Source organism: Manis javanica, chromosome 8 (assembly GCF_040802235.1).
Source record: "Manis javanica isolate MJ-LG chromosome 8, MJ_LKY, whole genome shotgun sequence".
Classification (NCBI taxonomy): Eukaryota; Metazoa; Chordata; class Mammalia; order Pholidota; family Manidae; genus Manis; species Manis javanica.
This window is the reverse complement of record NC_133163.1, coordinates 21,085,057-21,107,244: the sequence shown is the minus strand read 5'-3', so window position 1 is coordinate 21,107,244 and position 22,188 is coordinate 21,085,057. Positions and strand designations below refer to the sequence as shown.

The following is a 22,188-nucleotide window of genomic DNA, read 5'->3' as shown; positions in this document are numbered from 1 at the left end:
AGAAGAGTTCTTCAGCAGGAAACAGAAAGCTGCTGAAGATTTACGAGTAGAGAGTGACTCAAGAAATGTGCATAAGAGAGATTAATGTTCCTCAGACTGTGCTGAGCAGTAGCTTGGTGATGGAAGCTATCAGTAACAAAAGGACCTCTATTTGTCTGACACAGTCAGGGCCAGCATCATTAGGAATGTGCACTGCATTTTCTGTGCTGGGTCATTCTAGGGCCCAAAGGTACCAGGAAGAACAAGACAGCATCTCTTACCTCACGTAGTGCACAGTAGATTGTAGGGAGGTATGACAGTGACATAAAATAATACAATAGGCTTTCTTATCTATTGTGACAGGTTACCAACCAAAACAATGGCAGCAGAAAGTCAGGGTGTTAAGAGACTGCCCAGGTCTTGAGCAGTAAGTGGTCACGAGCTATACCTTAAGTTGGAAGGTAGGGCTCTAAGGAAAAGAGTAGAGGGGCGAAGCCATTTTAGGAAGGAAGAACAGAAAGGGCAGGTCTAGTTGACAGTGAGTTCATGGTCTGTTTATCTGAAGAGGGTGGGAGTGGTATTGAGTGCACAGGAAAAGAAAGGGTATGAAGAGTGATAGCTCTAAATTTCAGAATGAGTTTAAACTCTTGAAACTATCTTTTCCATTCCCCCTGCCAATGCCTTGTTTCAGCCCCTCATTGTCTCTCACCCACAAAGTTACTAAGTCTCTCACCCATCTCCGTGCCTTCAGTACCACCTCCCCCAAACCTATTATCCAATCTATTGCTCCAGAGTGGTCTTAAAACCTAAAAATGTGCCATGCCATGGCTCTGCTTAAAAACTATTCAGTGGCCCTGACAGCCATAGACCCTTTTCTCCTGATGTTAGCCAAAATCAGTTTCTATTGCTTGTGATCAGTCAAGAGTACAGACATAGTGGGCAATTTTTTCCAAATATAATAAAAAAATTGACATGCAAATTCAAGATGCTACACAAACTTCAAGTTCTAAGAAAAACACTTCTAGACTTGATTCCCACTAATCAGACTTGTCTCTCATCCCTCATATCTTCTGTGTGCTGACAGTATCTTACTTATACTTGTTTACCAAATTACAATGAAATGATTTGCTAATGGGACTATTATGCCAATTAGCCTATAAGCTCCCTCAAAAAAAGGACTGCGTGCATCTTTTTTCTTGTTGATGTCTCCAACTCTTAGAACAGGGTCTGGCATGTAGTAAATGTTTGTTGAGGAAATGGCTGAATGAGTGAATGAACATACAAACTGACTAGTTTTATCATATAGGAGGTAGCCACTTCAGGTCTTTTGAGCAGGTAAACATTTTAGGAAGCTCAGTTTAAATGCTATGCTTAAGATAGCTTGATACACAATTGGATATAGGGCAATGGGTCTACTCCCTTTCTCTCTGATCTAAAGTAGTGCTATCCAGTTCCAATACAACAGCCACTAGACACAAGTGTCTATTAGTATTTGTCTAGTCCAAATTCACTTTTTTAAAGGTATCATTGATATATAATCTTATGAAGGTTTCACATGAGCAAAATTGTGGTTACTACATTCACCCCTATTATCAAGTCCCCCGCACATACCACATTAATTACTGTCCATCAATGTAGTAAGATACTATAGAGTCACTACTTGTCTCCTCTGTGCTTTACTGCCTTCCCTGTGCCCCCCACATTATGTGTGTTAATTCTAATACCCCTTAATCTCCTTCTCCCTCCTTCCCCACCCACCTTTCCCTACCCCTCCCCTTTGGTAACCCTTAGTCCCTTCTTGGAGTCTGTAAGTCTGCTACTGTTTTGTTCCTTCAGTTTTTGCTTTGTTGTTATAATCCACAGATGAGGAAAATCATTTGGTACTTGTCTTTCCCGCCTGGCTTATCTCACTGAGCATAATACCCTCTAGCTCTATCTGTGTTGTTGCAAATGCTAGGATTTGTTTTCTTCTTATTGCTGAATAATATACCATTGTGTACATGTACCACCTCTTCTTTATCCATTCATCTACTGATGAACACTAAGGTTGCTTCCATTTATTGGCTATTGTAAATAGAGCTGCAATAAATATAGGGGTGCATATTTCTGTTTGAATCTGGGATCTTTTTTTCTTTCGGTAAATTCCTAGGAATGGAATTCCTGGTTCAAATGGTATTTCTATTTTGAGTTTTTTTGAGGAACCTCCTTATTGTTTTCCACAATGGTTGAACCAATTTACATTCCCACCAGCAGTGTGGGAGGGTTCCCCTTTCTCCACAATCTCACCAGCATTTGTTGTTCCTTGTCTTTTGGATGTTGGCGATCCTTACTGGTGTGAGGTGATATCTCATTGTGGTTTTAATTTGCATCTCCCTGATGACTAGCGATGTGGAGCATCTTTTCATGTGCCTGTTGGCCATCATTTCTTCTTTGGAGAAGTGTCTGTTCAGATCCTCCACCCATTTTTTAATTGGATTATTTGCTTTTTGTTTATTGAGGTGTATTGAGTTCTTTATATATTTTGGATGTTAACCCCTTATCGGATATGTCATTTACAAATATATTCTCCCATACTATAGGACACTTTTTTGTTCTGCTGATGGCGTCCTTTGCTGATGTAGTTCCATTTGTTCATTTTTGTTTTTGTTTCCCAAATTGAGTTGTTCTTTAAGTATAAGATATACACTAGATTTCAAACAGCACAAAAATGTGTAGAATATTTAATAATTTTATACTGATTATATCTGAAATGATAATATTTTGAATTTATTGGTTTAAATAAAATATACTGTTAAAATTACTCCACCAGTTTCTTCTAATTTTTAAAGTAATACATATATGTCTTCCCCTATATTTCTATCAGACAATATTTCTCTAAAACAGTCCATTACTTGTTTCATCCTTATTTTTGAAGGATTTTTTTCATTAGTTATAGAATTTGAGGTGACTTTTTTTTCTTTGAGTATTTTATCTTTTGGTCTACTGTTCTGATGAGGAGCTGGCCATAATTCTTATTTTGCTGTCTTATCTTATTTCTCTAACTACTTTCAGATAGTTCTCTTTATATTTGGTTTTTGGCATAGGTATGTCTAAAAATGATTTCCTTAGAACTTATCATACTTGAGGTTTGTGTAGTATCTTGAAATTGTATGCCTATTTTTTATTATATTTGGGAAAAATCATCCACTATTTCCTCAAATATGTTTTTCTGTCCCCTTCAACTTTTCTCCTATTGATATGTATTCAAGTTCATGACATTTTCTTCTATTTTCATTCTCCTATTAAGCTCATCCTATGAAATTTTCATCTCAGTTACTCAACTTTTCCATTCTAAAATTTTTATTAGATTCTCTTATAGTTTCTATTTCTCTGCTGAGATGCCGTGCCTATATACTCATTGTGACAATATTTTCCTTTAGCTCTTTGAAAGCATTTATAATAGCTGCTCTATAGACTTTGCCAAATTCATCATCTAAGCCCTTTGGAGATTAGATTCTATTAGCTTTTTTTCCTATTATGGCTAATTTCGTATTTCTTTGCATACCTAATAATTATTGATGATACATTGAAGACACTCCAGATTTGATTTTCTTCTGCAGAGTTGATTTTTGCCAGGACAAACTGTCTGCTCATCTTCATCTTGCATGGCATTGGTCTTCATCTTTGTTGGATGGACTTGTGAAGAGCCAAAGATATTTCCTAAGGCCCTCTAAGTACTTCAGGGCTCAACTTTCAAACTCAATCCCCACTACAGATCTGAACAATCTTTGGCTAGGCTTTGTTAGGGTCTAGTAGGCTTAACTCTAGATCAGGGGTTGGCAAATTACCAGCCACAACCCAAGTCTGGCCCTCTGCCCTTTTTTGTAAACTAAGTTATATTGAGACAAAGTCCACTCATTTACATATTGTCTATGGCTGCTTTTGCTCTATAATGGAAGGGTTAAGTAGTTGTAACACATGCTATATGGCTCACATGGCCTAAAATGATTAGTAGTTAGCTTTGATAAAAAATAATAATAATAATAATTACCAACCCTGCTTGAAAGCATGGTACTTACCCCTAAGATACAAACTCTCTGTGTCTTTTCTGGATGCTTGGGATATTAATAAGGTATTAAGAAGGCTTTCCCACTGTGGCTAGACCAGATCACAAGTATCTCCCAGTATTGCTTGACCTCTAGTATCTGTACCATTCCCAGCCCTGGAGCCACCCCTTTTGTAAATCTCAGATGATTTCAGTCTATACATGTGATAACAGCCCTGCCAAGGATTCCCAGGGTACAGTCAGACATACTTCTGTCCCACCCTACCCCATGCAACTCTCTACTCTCTAGTGAGCTGCCTTGCAGATTCCAGCTGCTTCAACTGCCCCAAACTCTGATCTGTTTCCTTAGCTCAGCAGGAATGCTGTGCTCAGAGTACAATCCAGCATACTACACTGCAGTCTGGAAACTCTCCCTTGGAAGAGAGCTAAGGTGATCGCTGGGTTCACCTCATGAATTTCCTTCTCTCAGAATAGAAATATTGTGCTTTCTGTTGACCAATATCTGAAAACAGTTATCTCCTACATTATGTCCAGTTTTATGATTGTTTACTGCGAAGAAATGGTTTATCAGTTATAGCCAGACTTGGAAATCTTCCCCTAAAACATTCTTTTTTGACTTGTGCTCATTTTCAAAAAGAGAAAAAAAGACGAGTTCAGATCATCAAAATTAGGGTAATATTAAAATGATGTCCTAGAAATATTAATGGGAAGTTCTATAAAACTTACGTAAATCATATAAAAAGGAAAGGGGTAATTCATATAGCTATATGGATGAATTCCACCCAGCTCAGAGCTGAGACAATGTTTTACTTTGTTAGGTTAAGTATGCTCTATAATATGATGCTTGGTTAGCTAGCTGAAAGAGGTTTTTTAAATCTGAGAATTTAGCCATCTTCCTCTTATATCTCTTTGCCATATGTAATCAACTTAGATAAGTATTTTGAAAACTTCTGCATCCACTTACTGGGTTTTGAGGCTACTGGCAAACACTATCCAACCATCTGTGGTTTATGCAGAAACATCTTAAACTAGATCCCATTGCCAATTCCAAACCCCAAAGTAAGGTCTCAGCCTTTTCCTTATCAAGGACATGCCACTTGCTTCATAACTTCCCAGGATAAACAGAAGCTTGGAAGGCCTGATTCCCTGTGACAAAGACCTAAATCAAATTCAGAACTTGGAGCACTGCTTCTCTTCCTCCTTCTTCCAAATTCTTTAAGAGAGAACAGAATTCACCTTAACAAAACCTAACAAAGTTCACTGGAGAAGACGAACACACACACACACACACACACACACACACACACACACACACTTGAATTAACAGTTGCTCTGATGTTCCCTAAAGGAAAAGGTAGGTGCCCCTGGTTGTATGTTTTTCCTATCTTTTTACCATTTTTTCCTTCATTCTTTCATTTAAATATTTTATTCTTTAAAAATAAAAGTGATGCAGAGAAGACAAGTAGTGATTCTACAGCATCTTACTATGCAGATGGACAGTGACTGTGAAGGGGTATGTGGGGGGGACTTGGTGAAGGGTGGAGCCCTTCATGTAATTGTAGATTAATGACACCAAAATAAAAATAAAATAAAATAAAATAAAGCTGCTCTGAACATTAAAAAATAAATAAATAAATAAATAAAAGTGATGGACCACTCTTCTTCCATCAGAAATTAGTGAATAGAATGAACGCTCCAGCCTCAGGTCAAACATACATGAAAAAACCTCCAAAACATATGTCATATTTCAACTAGAGTATGTATCCATGATTCTTTGTAACTAACTTCCTACTGTTTCTCTTTCATTCACACACACCATAATCCCCAATCCCTAGATGTCTGTTTTTGCCCCCTTTCAAGTCATATTATTTGAGTGTGCATTTAAACACATGCATATATATAAAAACATAAATGTACAAATATATATGACCATGCATGTATATATGTATATCCCAAGGTTATCATTAGAAATATGCTATTGTGTGATTTTTCTTCACAGTAAACAATCTTAATGACTGTGTTATCCAACAATTCCATGGCTCCACATTCAGAGTCAAGGATCTAAGTCACACTTAGCTTGAAAAACAGGCTGTCTCTGATTTTTGGTTTATTCCTGAATGATATCTCTAGGTATCTGAAAAGTTTGTAACATTCAGTGAATGACCGTGATCATGTAAACTTTGCAAAACACTTTCTAGTACCTTGAACTCTTAGGAGTTCCTGGTTTACTCCAGCTTGGTAAGCTCACCTTGGCTCACTTCAGATTCATATTTGGAAGAGAGATACTAATATTTTGCCTGCATGAAAGTAGGGAACTGGCGTGGGTATTTTCGTCTGTATCTTAGAGCCATAAATTCATCACTTTAGACGTTCCATCATGAGGATGTCAGTTTCCTAGGAGTCTACAATAGTCTTGTGAGTCTCAGGGGTGGTCATATTTCCTGGGTATAACCCTAAGACTTTCCAAGAAGCTAGCAAACTATTATCACTATGTTTCATTGAAGCTAAGATGCCACAGATTGCAAACATACATTTAATTTCAGAGATTATAAAATATTTTTTAAATGCATACATATATACATATATTTCGTGGAATGAAAAAAAACCCTTACTTTTATACCAATTACTTAACAAAAATTACAATTAATATATATCTCCAGAACACAGAAAAATGTATGGATTATTTCTATTTATTTTTATAATAACCCTGAGATCAGTAAGGCAGATATATCTCTCATTTGATTAAGAAACTGGCTCAGACAGTGACTGTAATGGGGTAAGTGGGTGGGACTTGATAATAGGGGGAGTCTAGTAACCATAATGTTGTTCAAGTAATTGTACATTAATGATATAAAAGAAAAAGAAAAAGAAACTGGCTCAGGGAGGTTGTTTCACTAGTCTACGGTCACACAGCTAACCATGACAAAGTTGGAACAGGATCACAAGTCTCCTGACTCTAAATTCTGTACTCCTTCCACTACATCACATTCTGTCTTTCAGAAAATAGGTATAACAGATGATTAGCTGTGCTGCCAACATCCATTGCCTCTCATCATCCAGCACCAAAGAATGAGTCCTTACTGGTTAAGCCAATCACAATAATTCCCATTCTGCTTTCCCATCCTCCCTTGTACCTAGGGGTGGCCACTTGACCAAGTTCTGGCCAATGAGACACAATTGGAAGTATGGTGAGATATAAAGTTTTGAGAGGTGTTGTCTTTGTTTTGTTTTGCTTTGTATTCCCAACGAAGGAGTCAGGTATCACTCATGCAGCCCCAATCCTTCTCACTTTCTCTTTTTTCCTGTCTTAAATACGGACATAATGGCTGGAGTTATGATAACCACACTACAACCACATGGACAGGCTAAGACAATCATGGAGTCATTGGCCCTGATGTCATTAAACCACTGAACCAGTATCCATAATCATTCATCTCTGTATTTACTGCCATATTTTAAAAATATACTTTTGTTTACACTATTATAATCAGGTTTTCTGATATATGTAGATGAATGCCATTCTAACTGATAAAACAGGAGAGATAAATTGGGGCAAGCAGAATTCTAAGAAGACCCCCATGATCTTTACACCCTAGTGTTACTCCCATGATTATGTCAGATTGCATGGCAAAAAGAATTCTGCAGATGCAGTTAAGTTTGTTAATCAGCTGACCTTAAGAAGGAGACCAAAAGCAGTTTTCTCTGGCTGGTAGCAGAAGAGGAAGTCAGAGAAATTCAAAGTATGAGAGGAAGATTCTCTCCTGCTGAGATAGCCATGGGGGAACGACCTGAAGGTAGACTCTGGCACCTGAGAGTGATACCCAACAGACAGCCAGCAAGAAAAATGAGACTATAATCCTACAATTACAGGAACTGAATTCTGCCAACACAGACATAAACTTGAGGAGACCCTGTTCAGGTCAAGAGCAGAGTGAGCCAACTCTTCTCATACTCCGGGCAGAGAATCCATCCATGCTGTGCCCATATAGCAGCTGAAGAATGGGAGAACTTATTCTAGAGCTCACAGTGTTGAAGGCCTAGACATAGCCTTCTTAAAATAATTTCCCAATAGGGATAAGACACTGAGCTTCAACTAAAATCAACTATTACCCCTAGGAGGGAATAAATTTAAAAAAAAAAAAAGCAAAAAACCCATGAAGTTATACAAGTAGCACTTTGGAATATATTTGGAATTTTCTCCAGGTTTAATTTCTTTTTCTGCCTTGCTCACTCAGGCCACTACAAAACTAGCTTGCCTTTCCAGAGATATGGGACAAGGCTGGGAGGGTGATCATTTTCAGTGCAAAAAGTTAAAGAACAATTTGGGTACCTTTCGTTTGAACATCAAGAGACCAGTGAACATTCAGCCAGCTTTCTGAAGCAGAAATGATGATGATATGTCAATGACTTTTCCTAACAATGAAGGATATGTGCTGGAATGTGTTAGAGGCAGGATGAGGAGAAAGTGATCAAAAAGATAGGAAAGGAAAGCAGAACAGACTGTGAACTGTGCTGTCAAACTCCTTTTTAAAAATAGGATATTTATTTCAATCCATCCAACTGAATGTAAATAAATGAGTAATGAGACACAGACCCTCCCTTCAAGGAGCTTATCTCCAACACAGGGAAGATAAGGATGAAACAAGTCAACTGTAAACAAACAAAATGAAAACTGTAAACAAATGTTAGAAGCACTGAAAATTAAAGTGGTTTATTTCTTTTATCAATAAAAAACAAAACAAAACACGATAGTGACCAGAATCAGACTTGGAACAATGAAATGGAGATGAAAAGAAAGAGATGTTACTGAGATACATGTTGGAGGCAGGGTCTACAGGACTTAATGATGGATGCCAGATGGAAGGTGGGCAAGGACGGAGTAGTGACTCCTGGATTCTGGTTCAGGACTGGATGGATGGTACTACCATGGACTGTGGTTGAGGGGAAGAGTCAGAATTTGGGGGTAAAATGAACATTATTTAAATGTGATGTATTTGGGATGCCTATTAGACATTCAAGAGAAACATCAACTAGGCACTTGGATATGCAAGCCTCGACCTCAGCGCTGGAGACCCATACTGGGAAGTCATCTCTATTTGGAATGGATCAGTCATCTAGAGAGAGATGGTAGCCAAAGAAAAAAGTGATCAGTGCTCTCACATGCCCGGGCAGTGAGGAGGCGGGACTACGAAGCTTCATCCAAGTCTCAGGACCTTGTGACTCCAAATGGACAGAAAAGAGGAGAGAGCCCAAGTTAGTGAGCGCTACCATGCTCTGCTCTTCAATACGAGGGCATGCAGAAGGCAGAGGTCCTGGACAAGCAGGCAACCTCTGGCCGCTCGAAAACAGGAAGAGTTTGAAATTCTCTATGAGATTCTTTGAACCCAGGTTTGGTGGGGAAAAAAATGAAAATGCTGGTAATTAGGACTCAGTCAGTAGAGAAGTGAATATCCTCAGTGATAACTCAGCCATCAGGAGGAGTGAGACAGGTACCAGGCATGTTGTAACAAGGCAGGAATTCCCTGAAACCACAGGCATTTTCATGATTCTCAATAATTATTAAATAAAAAAACATGGGTGAGAGTGCACTGTAGATGGCAGGGCATTATTCAAAGAGTAAGGGCTGCATATTGGTGTCAATCAAGCTGTGCAATGTGGAAAAGGGTAAGGGCCCTAAGAACGAAGTCAGGTGCTTTGACAGTCTCCTGGGCCACCATCATTCTCTGCGACTGGTCAGGGAAGCAAAGGCGCAGGGCAGGAAGCAGGTGGAGTGGCTCTCACTTTACTAACAATGATACCCACGGGCCTCTCTCCTACCTCCGCTGCCCTGGCCCCCGTCAGTATCCATGTACAGACTCACTTCTGTCATCCCAGAGGCACATCATCTCCTTTGTTCCTCCAGCCCACCTTCTGAGGTAGGTACTATTAATAATATTACCATTTTAGAGATGACAGAGCTGAGGCCGGAGAAGTTAAGTAACTTGTTAAAGGTTGGAGCACTAGCAAATGGTAGTGCTCAGATTCCAACCCAAATCATTCTGACTTTGGAGATGGTTCTCACAACAATTCATGAACTCATTCATTCAACCAACCAACAGGGATTAAGAGCCTAGCATGTGCGAGCCCTGACTCTGTACCAGACATTAAGGATAGAGAAATAGATGACACAGAATCCAGAAAGGCCAATCAGCCAATGGCCTCATATTCATGAAGGATTTTAAATATTATGAAAAATGAAAGCATTTAGTCACCAGGAACACTGAAATGACTGAAGATGTGATGCCTACAACTTTAAACTCTTGTCCCATTACCAAACTACTTTGCATCAAGAGTTCAATGAATATAATTTATAACTCCTATAGCTATCTTGTAGGGTAGCAAAATTATATTATATTGGGGGTTTCTATGTGTATGAGGCTTTATCTTATGTATAAAAGCTTTAATTTGGTTAAATGCAAATATACAAAAGGTCATACATTTTTTTAATCCCATCTTGGAATTTCTTCAGTCTTTACTATATTAGGAACCTAGGAAGAAAGGAAAAGGAAAGAACATAGGTCTTTCCTCTCATCATCTCCAAGAGAGCCTGAACTTGAATGACAGCAGGGGTTACTATGGGGGAGGACCAAAGGTTACAGGGCAGAGATGGAGCTGGGGGAAGCCAGGGAGGCTTCCTGGAAGAGGCTCTATCTAACCTGGGTCTTAGGAAGACAGACTACATGGTGAATCAGAGTCCTAGCTCTGCAGTCAGGCAAGTCAAACTGCCCATTGTTAACTCACAGAGTTTGGGAATGTCACAAGGTTTCCAAACCTCAATTTCACCTACTAGTTTCAAAGAGTCCTGTGAGGATGAAAAAAGATGCAGCATGTAAGATTTTTAGCCCAGTAAATAGTAAGGACCCTATTAATGTTGTCTATTACCACTAATATTTCTACTAATAAAGGATGAATAGACATTAGCCTGGTAAACAGACAAGGCAAGAACTTACTGATTTCATTCCTGTGGTCACGGCATTCAGGAGTGAAAGTGGAAGCAAGGGGGATCTTAGAAATCTGGGGGGAAAAGGAAGTAATGGTCTGAGCTTTAGCCTGACACAGGAAGCAGCATGGCCAGCTGGATCCTGGGCATTAGTGGCCTGGAAATGCCTAGTGAGAAGAGGTACTGGGGGCAGGGACACCACACTGGACTTCAGGACCTCATCTGCATGATCATCTATGTGGCTAGCGTCTGCGGAGTGCACGCTGTGTAACCTGCACAACTGAAGGCGGCAGTCTGCCTAGATGGGTGTCCCAGGGGCCTCTAGACAGCAGACACTGCTGCTACAAGTACCAGCCAAGGACTCCCACGGCAGGTGGGTCCAAACCATCTGGGCTGCTTCAGTAAGTAGCAGGCAGCATTGTTCCACATGGAAACTGTCCAGTTGTGACAAGAGAATCTGGGATTACCCCAGTTTGTCAGTACAGCTGCAGGAACACAGAGCCTTCACCTGGGAAATTCCGGCCAACACTCCCTTAGACGAGAACAGCAGGGATCAGTGGCAAATACAACCCTGGGTGCCATATCCCAGGCTCAGTGGGTGGCTCTACAATGAAGCTAGCTCGACACAGACTTGTCTAGAAAAACATAGAGCTTTATTCCCTGAGGTAGATGACAAAGAGAAAAGTTATTTCCCCAGCCTTTCTTCTTTCATTGAAATGAAAGTTTCCTCCTGAGCTCAACTGCCAACTCTGCTTAACTCTTTCCCTGCCACACCAGTCTTCAGCACCCCTCCCTACCAGAAGACCTTACCCACACTCCAGCCCTGGCACACTGACATCCCCCCCAGTGCCGTGTTGTGCAACTCCAGGTGGGGCCACTGAAGCAGGATGCAATGGGGATAGCGCCCTCTTATGTGAACACTGTCCTAAGCTGTGCAGTCCAGCAGCCCCAAAGTGTGCTTGCCCGCCCACCCCACCCACCATCCACACGTCAAAAAAAGCAGGGAAATGTTGAACACTCAGGAGGAAACCTTGACTGGGAAAGAAGATGAAAGTAAATGCCTACAGTCATAGAAATCCTTGGGCTTAGTCTTCATTCGGTAGAGTAGAAGAAACAAAAGTAGTAGGATATAGCTATTAACCTGGGGTGATTAGGAAAATGGCAGCTAAATTGAGGGCAGAGAAGGTCCCAGGAAATACTCAAAGGAAATTAGGAGTGTGGGATTAACTGGGGAATGGGGTGGGAAGTGAGTTTTAATTTGGGACATGTTGAGATTCAAAGACTATGAAACAAGAGGGTGGGTATAAAAGATGTAGATTTGGGGCCTAGAGAAAAAGTTGGGGTGAAAAGTTAGATTTTAGAGTCTTGCAAAAAAAAGAAAAAAGATATATGAAGGTAAGGGAATGAATAGGTTAGAGGAAGAAAGAAGAAAGACCAAGCAAGATGGAAAGAGGTGGGAGGTGAGAGCAGGTTGGGGGTGGGGGGGTGGCAAAGTGATACTGCCCCGCGGTTAGAGAAACAGAGAGGCCTGCAGGGTCAGGAGGACATGAGAACTTTCAAGAGGGTTTCAAGAATTTTTACTAGGTTCCTCTAGTGTAGTGTCAAATGCTGTAGAGAGACATTACAGGACTGGGGTGGTCACTGCTGACACTTAGGAGAGCTAGCTCCTTGAGGATGTTCCATGCACCTCCTGGTGATCTCCCCAAAGCTCTGAGCTGGCTACACAGAAGGAAAGCAACAAGAATTTGTGGAACACGGTAAAGCAGCTGGACTGGAAGCCATATTGCAAGGAGTCAATGACAAGCTGTGATTAAAGTTTAATGGCTTTTAATATAGCTTTGTAAAAGAAGGCAAAAAATTACCAGTGTACACATTGTTCATCCTGAGGACAAGTTTCTATAAAGGAAGTACCTTTCTATTTACCTGGCACAAATTGAAACTCACCTCAGATGAGGGGCAAGAGGCTATTTCCCGGGAACTTCCCTGCAACAGATTCTTTGAATGGTCACGGCAAATAGGCAGAACTTTTCCACTTTTGTTTCCTACAAATTTCAGATGGACATAAATTTATTTGCAAAGACCTTGAAAATACCTGGAAGATGTGAAATAGTCCTCACTAGTCTCAAATCATACATGATTCTCACATGTTCTCCAACAAAATAAAATACCTAGCAGATAAATGCTATTTCCATGGAAAATTTTTATCATGCCCTCCTACCTGTTCTAGCCCAGGTTAAAACTGGGCCTGAAATTTACCAAGAAATTCCCTCATGAAAACTCAATAAAACCACTGAGAACTATAAAATCTCATCTTAAACTTATTTTCCATACAGAGATTCACTCTTTCATTCTCAAAATGTACTTTAAAAAGAGAATAATAACTATAGAAAATATCTTTTGACAGCCTATTCTGTAAGGTACTGTATTGAGGGCCTTGCATGCATTATCTCATTTAATCTTTACAAAGGCTCCATGCGATAAGGTGCTTTTGTTAATGTCTATTTTACAGATGAGGAAACTGAGGCTTGGATCAGCTAAATTTCTCAAGGCCACACAAGTAGTAAATGGTGGAACTATGCTTTAAACCCATGATATATCACAGATCCTTGCAAAATCAATTTTCATAACTGTATAATATTCCATGGCATCACAGCCATTTAAAGATATATGTTTGATTTTTAATTAGAAATATTTTTTTTAATAGGAAGTCATGGAATAGATGGCCAGCCTGCACAGGGACCAGATCACAGTTTCAAACAATGAATCTTTTCCAACTAATGGCCCCATTTGCCCAGTTTCCCTAAATGAGATTGGCCAATACTTCACTGACAAGGAAGGACAGGGGATACATGATTGAAGGCTCAGACTCCCAGATCAGTTCTGTTAGATCCATGCACAAGACCACCTGACCTGTGGTATTCCTCCATCTCCTTCTAACTTCACTGGCCCCTGTGTCTCTAGAGAAATGGTAACAGGTTTAACTGAGTCTTAGGCTGGCTTCCTTAGAAAACAGAGTCTGAGACCATGCTTCTATGTCAGTGATTACAGTACTAGAGTAATTCCATGGAGGAAAAGAAATGAGGCAGCAGAAGCAAATATAAGATGGAGTGGGACTAGCTATAGCTTCTAACTCAGTCATGTGGGACATGCCCAGCAAGGCCACTAGGAACTGCAATTTCTCAAAAGCTTTCATCAGAGGGAGTGGTGCTGGGAGAGGGAACATACCTGCTGGCTCCTGTCTGTTTCTTGTTTCCCATGGTGTCCCAACTCCCCCAACCCCTCCATTTTTGGGTTGTATCACCTGATCCCTTCAGCAGCAGACAGGAAAGCCAGATCCCATGCCCTGCAGAGTGGCACTTGATCTGAGTCCAGAAGTGGTGGGAGGAACCCCAGCAAGGCCTTAGATGGCAGAATGGCACAGTCCAGCAGAGCTGGTCACCACAGCAGCCCCAAGATAAGTGGGGCTGAGAGGCTCTAAGGCAGTGCTAAGAGGTAGCCATTACAGGAAGGGTAGACCTAGATAGGAATCATAGTTGGCATGTAATCCCACATACACAGAAAATAGAGGGATGATCTCATAGGTCTTTTTGGACTCTGGGTTATTTGTGTTCGCCTCTGTGCAGGTTCATAGAATTCTGTCATAGGACAATCACCGTGTGTATACTCATTCTTCATTCATTCAATAAGCATTTATTCAGCATCTCCTATAGGCATGTTATAGTGAAATTCTAGGGATAGAGGGAGCACTGAGACCTAGCCCTTGCCTTGGAGAGGGAGACAGGCGCATAAAGATATAATCACCACACAGATCAGGGCTGCCCCAGGAGGACCCAACAGAGCCGTGAGCACACAGAGGAGTAGCACCTAGCCCAGTGCTGGGGTCGGTGTAGAATAAGTGAGGGAACGTAACACCTGGACAGGGGCTGGAAAGATGAAGAGAAATTAGCTGGGGGCAGGGAAAAGGACAGTCAAAGCTTGGCAGTATAGCCTCTATAAAAATAAAGTAGTATGGTCAGTTGGAGTGTGCCGCTTTACTTAGTCATGTTTAAACAGTCGTGTTAAAATGTGAAACTACTGTTTATTACCAAAAAGTAGGTGCAATAGGCATCCTCAAGTCTTACATTCATCCCAGACTTCCTCCCTTCCTAGCCCCATTCCTGAACCTCATCACTGACCCAACCCCTGGATTATGTACCAGAGACAGGGTAGGATCTGGAGGTAAGAGGAAGGGATGGTGTGAGGGGACGATGAGCTTAAGAAATGAGGTTCCTGTTAAGGAATGGCCTGAAGTTGGGGGTTAATGTTAGGAATGGGACAAGAGCCAGGGATGGGGTGACACAGGGCTGGAGAGGTGACATCTATATTTTACCTGACTTAGAACCTCGAAGTATAACACTTTTTTTTAAGTCCCTCATTCAAAATACCTGTAATAAAATGTAATATGTTCATATAAAGGTCTAGGAGATGAGTGAAAGCAGGTTGTGTTTCTTGAACTACAAGAGCTCAGTCTGACTGAAGTAATGGGCCAGAAGGAGAGTAGCGAGACAGGAGGCTGGAAATATTAGGAGCCAAGTACACAGGGCCTTGTAAACCATGCCAAGAAGGTTGGGTTTTGTTGTAAAGGCAATGAAGATCAACTTAAAAATTTTAAATGAGGAAATAACATAATTCAATTGTATTTCAGAAAGGTCATTCTGGAAGCAATGCGAATGTGGACTGGAGAGTGGAAAGCGCAGCTAGTAATCAGAGTGATCAGCATTGCAAGAAGAAGGAAAAAGAGTAGGGATATTTTCTATGAGCCATTTAAGATGTAAGATCATCAAGACATGGGGACTCATTTAGATTGAGGGAGCAGTGCTGTGGTGGGGAGATGAAAAGATCCTTGGAAAATTGCAATTGGCTTCAGGGGGAAAGAATAGTTGACAGGTGGAGGGATATGAGAGTTCAGTTTTGGACCAGTGAGTTTGACAGGCATGTAGGACAATCACACTGAGGTGTCCATTGGGCCAGTTAAACAGACAGGTCAAGAGTTCAGAAGAAGGTGAGTGTTGATAATATAGATTGACAGATCACTGGAAGCCATCCCAATGGACTGGGTTAGGTCAAACCATCATATTAGGGCTCCCAGGGAGAACATATGAGGAGAAGAAAGAAACAAGGGTAGAAATGTCAACATTTGCATGTTGAGCACAGGCCACTCAGGAGTTCACTATAAATGTCTTCTGTTGTCACCGTCATAGAAACCGGGGCCCAATGCAACCTTCCATCGCACGGGTAATCACCCTGGCTCGCTGAGAACCCAGAGGGAGACCAGGTAAGGGAGATACTAGTCTTCACTTCAAAGAGTGAACCCCTTGGGCACTACGGAGTTAAGGGAGCTCTGTGTAGGCTCCAGGACAGCAGAGAGAGGGAAGAGGGAGCACTAGCCAGAACGGAGGGACGCTGTGTTCCTGGGCTTCCAGCATCCCAGCACTTAAAGAGGGAAACGTTCTCCCCGTTTCCGCAGCGTAGGCTTCTGTGGGTGCGCCTGAGCTGTCTTACACACTCACACCCACACTTGCACTGCACACACATATCATCCATCAGGTATTCTCTAGTTAGGGCCAAGGCCCAGAGGTACAACTCAAACTTGAACGCCTCCCCTTAAACTGGTACTTGACCTTTTTTTAAAAGAAGAGTGAATCTGTGGATCTCCTTGAGATATGATTTAGGCCAGAGACCCTCATCTCTGGGCAAATACACGTACCTGCCACATTATTTACAACTTCAGGTGCTTCACAGACACCTTTCCTGAAGTCCCTCCCTAGGGATCTCTGGACTCCCTTTTAAATCTTCCACCCTAGAACAATTTATCCAGCTCATGTCACTTTCGGACTGTTCAAAACAAAGCCAAGTCATTCCAGAGGAGCACAGCAGAAGGATGCCAGGCACTGTGGCTTCTAATGACCCCGAACTGATAATTCCTTATTTCCGTTTTCAGTAATGTGGAAGATATCTCCTTCCCTTTTCTAGGGATCCCTCCCCTCCCTCTTCCCCCAACAAAACACACAGGCAGAAAAACAAAAGAACCCAGCCAAATACAAAAACCCAAGGCCGCCACAGTGGGCCTCACGGGCTGCAGCTACACCAGGACCCTGGGCTGACTGACATTATCCTTATTCGCAGGCCCCTCACAAACAAGAAACACCCCAAGTTCATGTCTGCTGACTGAAGGCAGGGGGACGTGGGTGTCTCCAACTGCCAGGGACAGCGGTGGGGGATGGGGACCCACTGGGTGGGCTTGGTGCAGTGTGACAGGCAAATAAACACCTGCTGCCTGAGGGCTGGCTTGGCTTTTGCAGAGCAGGGTCTTGAGTTTTGATGGGTGACGTGTACTGTTGACACTCTACTTTTTTATAGATCATAAATTTAGAGAGCAGATATGTTAGGAAGTGTTATACCTTAGAAGACAAAATAGTCCTTACATTATAAAACATGAGCAATTCAGTGCCTTTAAATAGTGACAACTCAGCCATCTCCACACTCCTAGTGTATTTCTTTCTTTTAGGTTTGTTTTCCCAATGTAATATTTTTATATATATTTTATTATAAAAGGAATATGCTCCCACTAAAGAAAATTTGGAACACAGAGAAAAGTGTAACCTACTGGTGTATTTCTGAAATGGTCTGAATACACAATTTCCCTTTGCATCTACCTCTTCAGCTTCCCAGGGACACTTCTACTGTTTAAGGGTGAGACACACCTATGGCGGGGGTGTGGCTGTCACACAGACAAATGGGACAGGATCCTCTGACCTTATGACTCCCTGGGCTCTCAGCTCATGGAAAAGAATTATTTATTCTATTGTTTTTTCCGAGTTGATGGAAATTTCCCACCGTTTATGCCTATTCCCTTTACTTCCTCAACCTGAAAGACTAGAAAGAAAAATTTAATCACTGGAAGCTCTGTTCTATTAATTTTTTTTGCTTCAGTATTTTGAATGTTTCTTTCAGTCCTCACCCACCTCCATCTGGAGAAGCTTTCTCAAAAATGCTAGTAGGGATTCAGAACCCAACCACACACAGTTACATATATTTGGTCCCGCCACCACTAATGGGAGCATTTCTTCTGGTAGATGTCTCACTGACGGTAACTCTTACAAAACAGAAAAGCCACAAGTTCAAAGCATATAAACCATAAATGAAAACACAGCAGACATCCTAGCTAGAGAACATACTACTTAGGGAGACAAGACTCCAGGGTTTGATTCTCCATAGCTCTGGGTTCTTATTTCACTTTGAGGTGAGACTTTTTAAAATATGAATTCAGAATCATATTATTTGTTGAATGAAATTTGATGCACTTTCCAACCAGGTGTAAAACTGGGACTTAAAACATTAAAGGAGGATCAAGTTAGCTTACGAGCAAAGAATGGAAGCTTTCTTACCTGGCTCAGTGGTAGGCAGCACAAGTGAAGTTAGAGTATATGATCCTGAAACACTGTCCCTGCCAGGGATATCCATTTTTTTCTGTGCTTCAGTTTTCAGTCTCGAATGCTTGTGAATCCATGATTCATGTACCAACTGCCACACACACACACAGGCCGGATTTGACATGGATGTAGTGTTTCAATTACAGAGAAAGCATAAGTGGCCGATATATGTGTGTGCAATTTATTGCAGTATCTCCTTGACCTTTCTCTTTTATTTTTAAAAAGGAGGAGGAAAACAGTCGCAGTATGGCTTAAATTAAAATGTGGTTTTCAGTTCAGGGAAAATTCAAAGGGCTTTAAAAATATATGAGCTGCCACCACTCCTCACATCTAACATTTTAACATGTCGACATGAATAGTGAGTTTTAGAGTGATAAAGCGATAAACAGCTTCATAACATCAATACACCTGTACTTTCCCTGTCCTCAAATCTCTGAGGTGAGCACTTTCACTACTAGTTCCCACCTCAAGAAAAGGAAACTGAGTCTCAAAGAGTAAGTAGCTTGCCCTAGGACAGAAAGCTCCAAAAGGTCAAGATGAATGACCCTAGCCTATTGACAGTGAAGCCCCTGTAGAGCCCTAATGAGAAAAGATCCAAAGAAAACACCAGCATCCAATAGGCCCATGCCTCACTTTACCTGGCAAAGGCAGAGAAAAGCAAACTGGAAAAGCAGAGCCAGCCTGACTCTCCCCGGGAGCTGCACTGCGTCCTGGACGAGTCCTGGGACTCCGTCCCCTCCCGGTCGCCTTTCATCCCTTCAGGGCTCTGCGTCCCATCTACAGCTAGGAACCCCGACATAGTTGTTTCCAGCTCTGACCTCTCACCTCACTCCACTGATGTCCACTGAGCATTGTCTCGTCGACATCTACCAGGCCTCTCAAACCTAACCTACCCAATATTGAGCAATTACTCTCCCTCCCCGGAAACTCTCCCACCAGAAGCCTTCCCCACCCACGAGGATGGCAGCTCTATCTTCCCAGCGGCCTTGGTTAAAAATATCAAGTCATCTTGGACTTCCCTCCTCCTTTTACTTTGTTTCTCTCAGGTTGATTTAAAAAAAAAAAAGCTGTGTACAAACCTATTTCTTATAGGAGTCTTTAAAACGGCAAGGTCCCCTACTCCACTTTAGATTTCATTCGTGCGTGACTCCTCATGAAGATGTCTCACCGAGGCAGTCGGCTGAGCTCTGAACTCCCACGGCACTCACTGCCTGCCTATGTATGATAATGTTCACCCTCCGCTTTGTTTTTATGTGCTACTTGCAGACATTTACATAACACTTCCTATCTCTGAGACAAGGATTTCAAAGTGCTGTACAACTCATTTAATTAAAGAACTCATGTAACCCTCATAAGAACTCTATGGCATAGGGGCTATTATTATCCCCTTTATATAGATAAGGAAACTGAGGCACAGGGAGGATCCTTAACTTGCCCAAGACCACACACTTCAAACCCAGGCAGTCTGGCTGCAAACTCCTACCCACTCTGCTGTGCTCCATCCACGAGACATACTTTTTGCCCCCTGTAAGTATACAAATGAGCTTATACTCTGATATTGCTTTCCTATCAGAGCTAGGACCCACCTCTGTCAAGGGTCCAGGACTGGCCGCACATTCTCTGTCCTCTTCACAGGAAAGAAGCAACCACACAACAGGGGATCAAAGCCCCCAGTTCCATGAACACGGTGCTGGGAGAGGCCATTCGCCAGCTGAGCCTACGATGTGACAGTAGATGACTCTGCCTCTTTGCAACTGCATCCCCACGGCCTGCTCAGGGATCAGGAACTGAGCAAAGACCAACAGCAGAGCAAGGAGCCCCAGGGCCCTGGAGCTGCGGGCGCTGCTGCCGGAGCAGCTGAGGGTCAGTGACCTAGGATTTACTCAAACAGATCCCCACCCCACCTCACCCCCTTTTTTACATGTTAGAGATGGGGAAAAGAAGGGAAGCCAGCATGCCTTCCACAGCCCTGCTGACAGTGTGAACCGAGGGAGCAGAAACAAGGGCAGTTTTCCTCCCACCAGGATCCCCGTGGGCGTGGCCGGGGTGGACAGGGAACCCGGGTTAACTCTTTAAAGCAGTTTCTGTTTTGTTTCCAGATACAGTGGTGACTAAGGGCATAGCCTCTAGAGCTGGAGATTAAGAGTTGGGTTCAAAGCCCAAGCCCTACGACAGTCCTGGACAAATTACTCAACTCCAGCCTCTGTTTGTCTATCTGTAAAATGAGATGCTACTCATTCCTGGCCTCACAGAGTTAAGGTGGAAATGCAGTGCGATAATGTGGAGTAAACTGCTAGCAGAGGACCTGGGACGTAGTCAGACTCAGTGAATGAGAGCTATTGATAACGATTTTGATAATTTCAGTAATTAAAGTTGTTCACACCCTTCTGTTCAGAGTCTGAATTGGAGGGAAGTGCAGGAACAAACAGTGATGTAGGAAATAAATTAATACTTTATGTATGGCAAGGGTGGGAAAATATCCAGGTAAAAAATACCAGTATTTCTGACAGCTCCGGGTTCACACAACAGACACCATTTAACAATGTATAACTGAATAAACTCACCATCTATAGATTACCCCAGCTTTATCCACTTAACCATGCTATTATTTTTTTCTGTTTTAAAAATTTAAGTCAGAAAAGACAAATACGTTCGGTGTTCTAAAGCAAAGGGAAAGAAAATCTGTTTTCAATGAAAGCATCTCACTTTGTGTGTTGCTGTTTAAAAGCAATTAGCTAACTGCAAAAGGCAGCCAGTAGAGTGATTCTCTTGAGCTGGTAAGGGTCCGGTATCTCACTTCAAAGTTCAGACAGATTGAAAGCCACTAATGGTCCTGCTATACTGGTTGACATCTGGCATGAAAAGTACTGAGAACACTATTTCATGCAGAGGGTATGTTTGCAGAGACTCACAGTGCTAAAGGATTGCCTCTTTTAATGAGAAGCAGGATTAAGCCTGAAAGAGAAAGGTGTAATTATCTCACCCCTAACTTAAAATTAACAAGAACTTTTTGAGGTTACAATTGAGGGCTTCCATGAGGTTTAATGCGATGGAGAAAATCCTGATTGGATGACAGGGGCCCCAAGTTATTAATGCCACCACCCCTATGGAGATCTATGAAGCATCTTAAGGTGGACACCACCAAACATCCAGGGAGGTGCGCTCAATGAACACAGAAGTGCCAGGGGATGCCTGTGTGACTTTAGACTCGGATCATTTTGCATGGAAAGAGATATAAACTGCCTGCCAGTTTGTCAGAGTTTATGACAGGATGACATTTTATTTATAAAGAGCTTTGACATCTTTAGCTCAGAAGCGCTTTCCTATTAATAAAATGAACATGTTAAGAAGGTCGAATTAGAGTCCAGTGTTACTCATCTGCTAGTAAATCATCAAATGGCTTCCTTTGTCAGGAGGTGATCAAAAATGTCAGAATATTCAGATTAGAGGATCAAATGGGAGTCACGAAAGGAAGACTTCATAAGAAGGCTTTCTGCCACTTGTCTTCCTCACTCCAGGTACACGGGTTCAGTCGCAGGCCTGGCCCAGGCTTGTGCTCACTGTCAGAGCCTTGGTTCCTTTGGGTCCATTCCCTCAACCCTGATGCCCCCATCTCATTCCTACTCTACCTCCAGTACATGACGACTGTTCCTCCATGAACCCCCCCCCCCCAGCACAACCTCAGAAGGATTCCCTCCCTGCCTCTGAATTCA

The 22,188-nt window shown here is 41.9% G+C and overlaps 1 protein-coding gene across 8 annotated transcripts in view; it reads right to left on the bottom strand.

Annotated features, from left to right (window-relative positions):
* STON2 (stonin 2) overlaps positions 1 to 22,188 on the bottom strand; it is a 154,978-nt gene that overhangs the window by 126,953 nt on the left and 5,837 nt on the right. Inside the window, exons 1-2 of one of the 8 annotated variants that reach the window (XR_012133733.1) lie at positions 20,062 to 20,458; positions 12,948 to 13,045 (exon numbers count right to left, since the gene is read on the bottom strand). The exons of 5 other annotated variants lie outside the window; for them this stretch is intronic. The gene's annotated coding sequence lies outside the window, so the exon portion shown is untranslated. Of the gene's footprint in view, positions 1 to 12,947; positions 13,046 to 20,061; positions 20,459 to 22,188 lie in introns of those variants that run through there. 2 more of the 8 variants (XR_012133732.1, XR_012133735.1) reach the window with 2 other exon arrangements.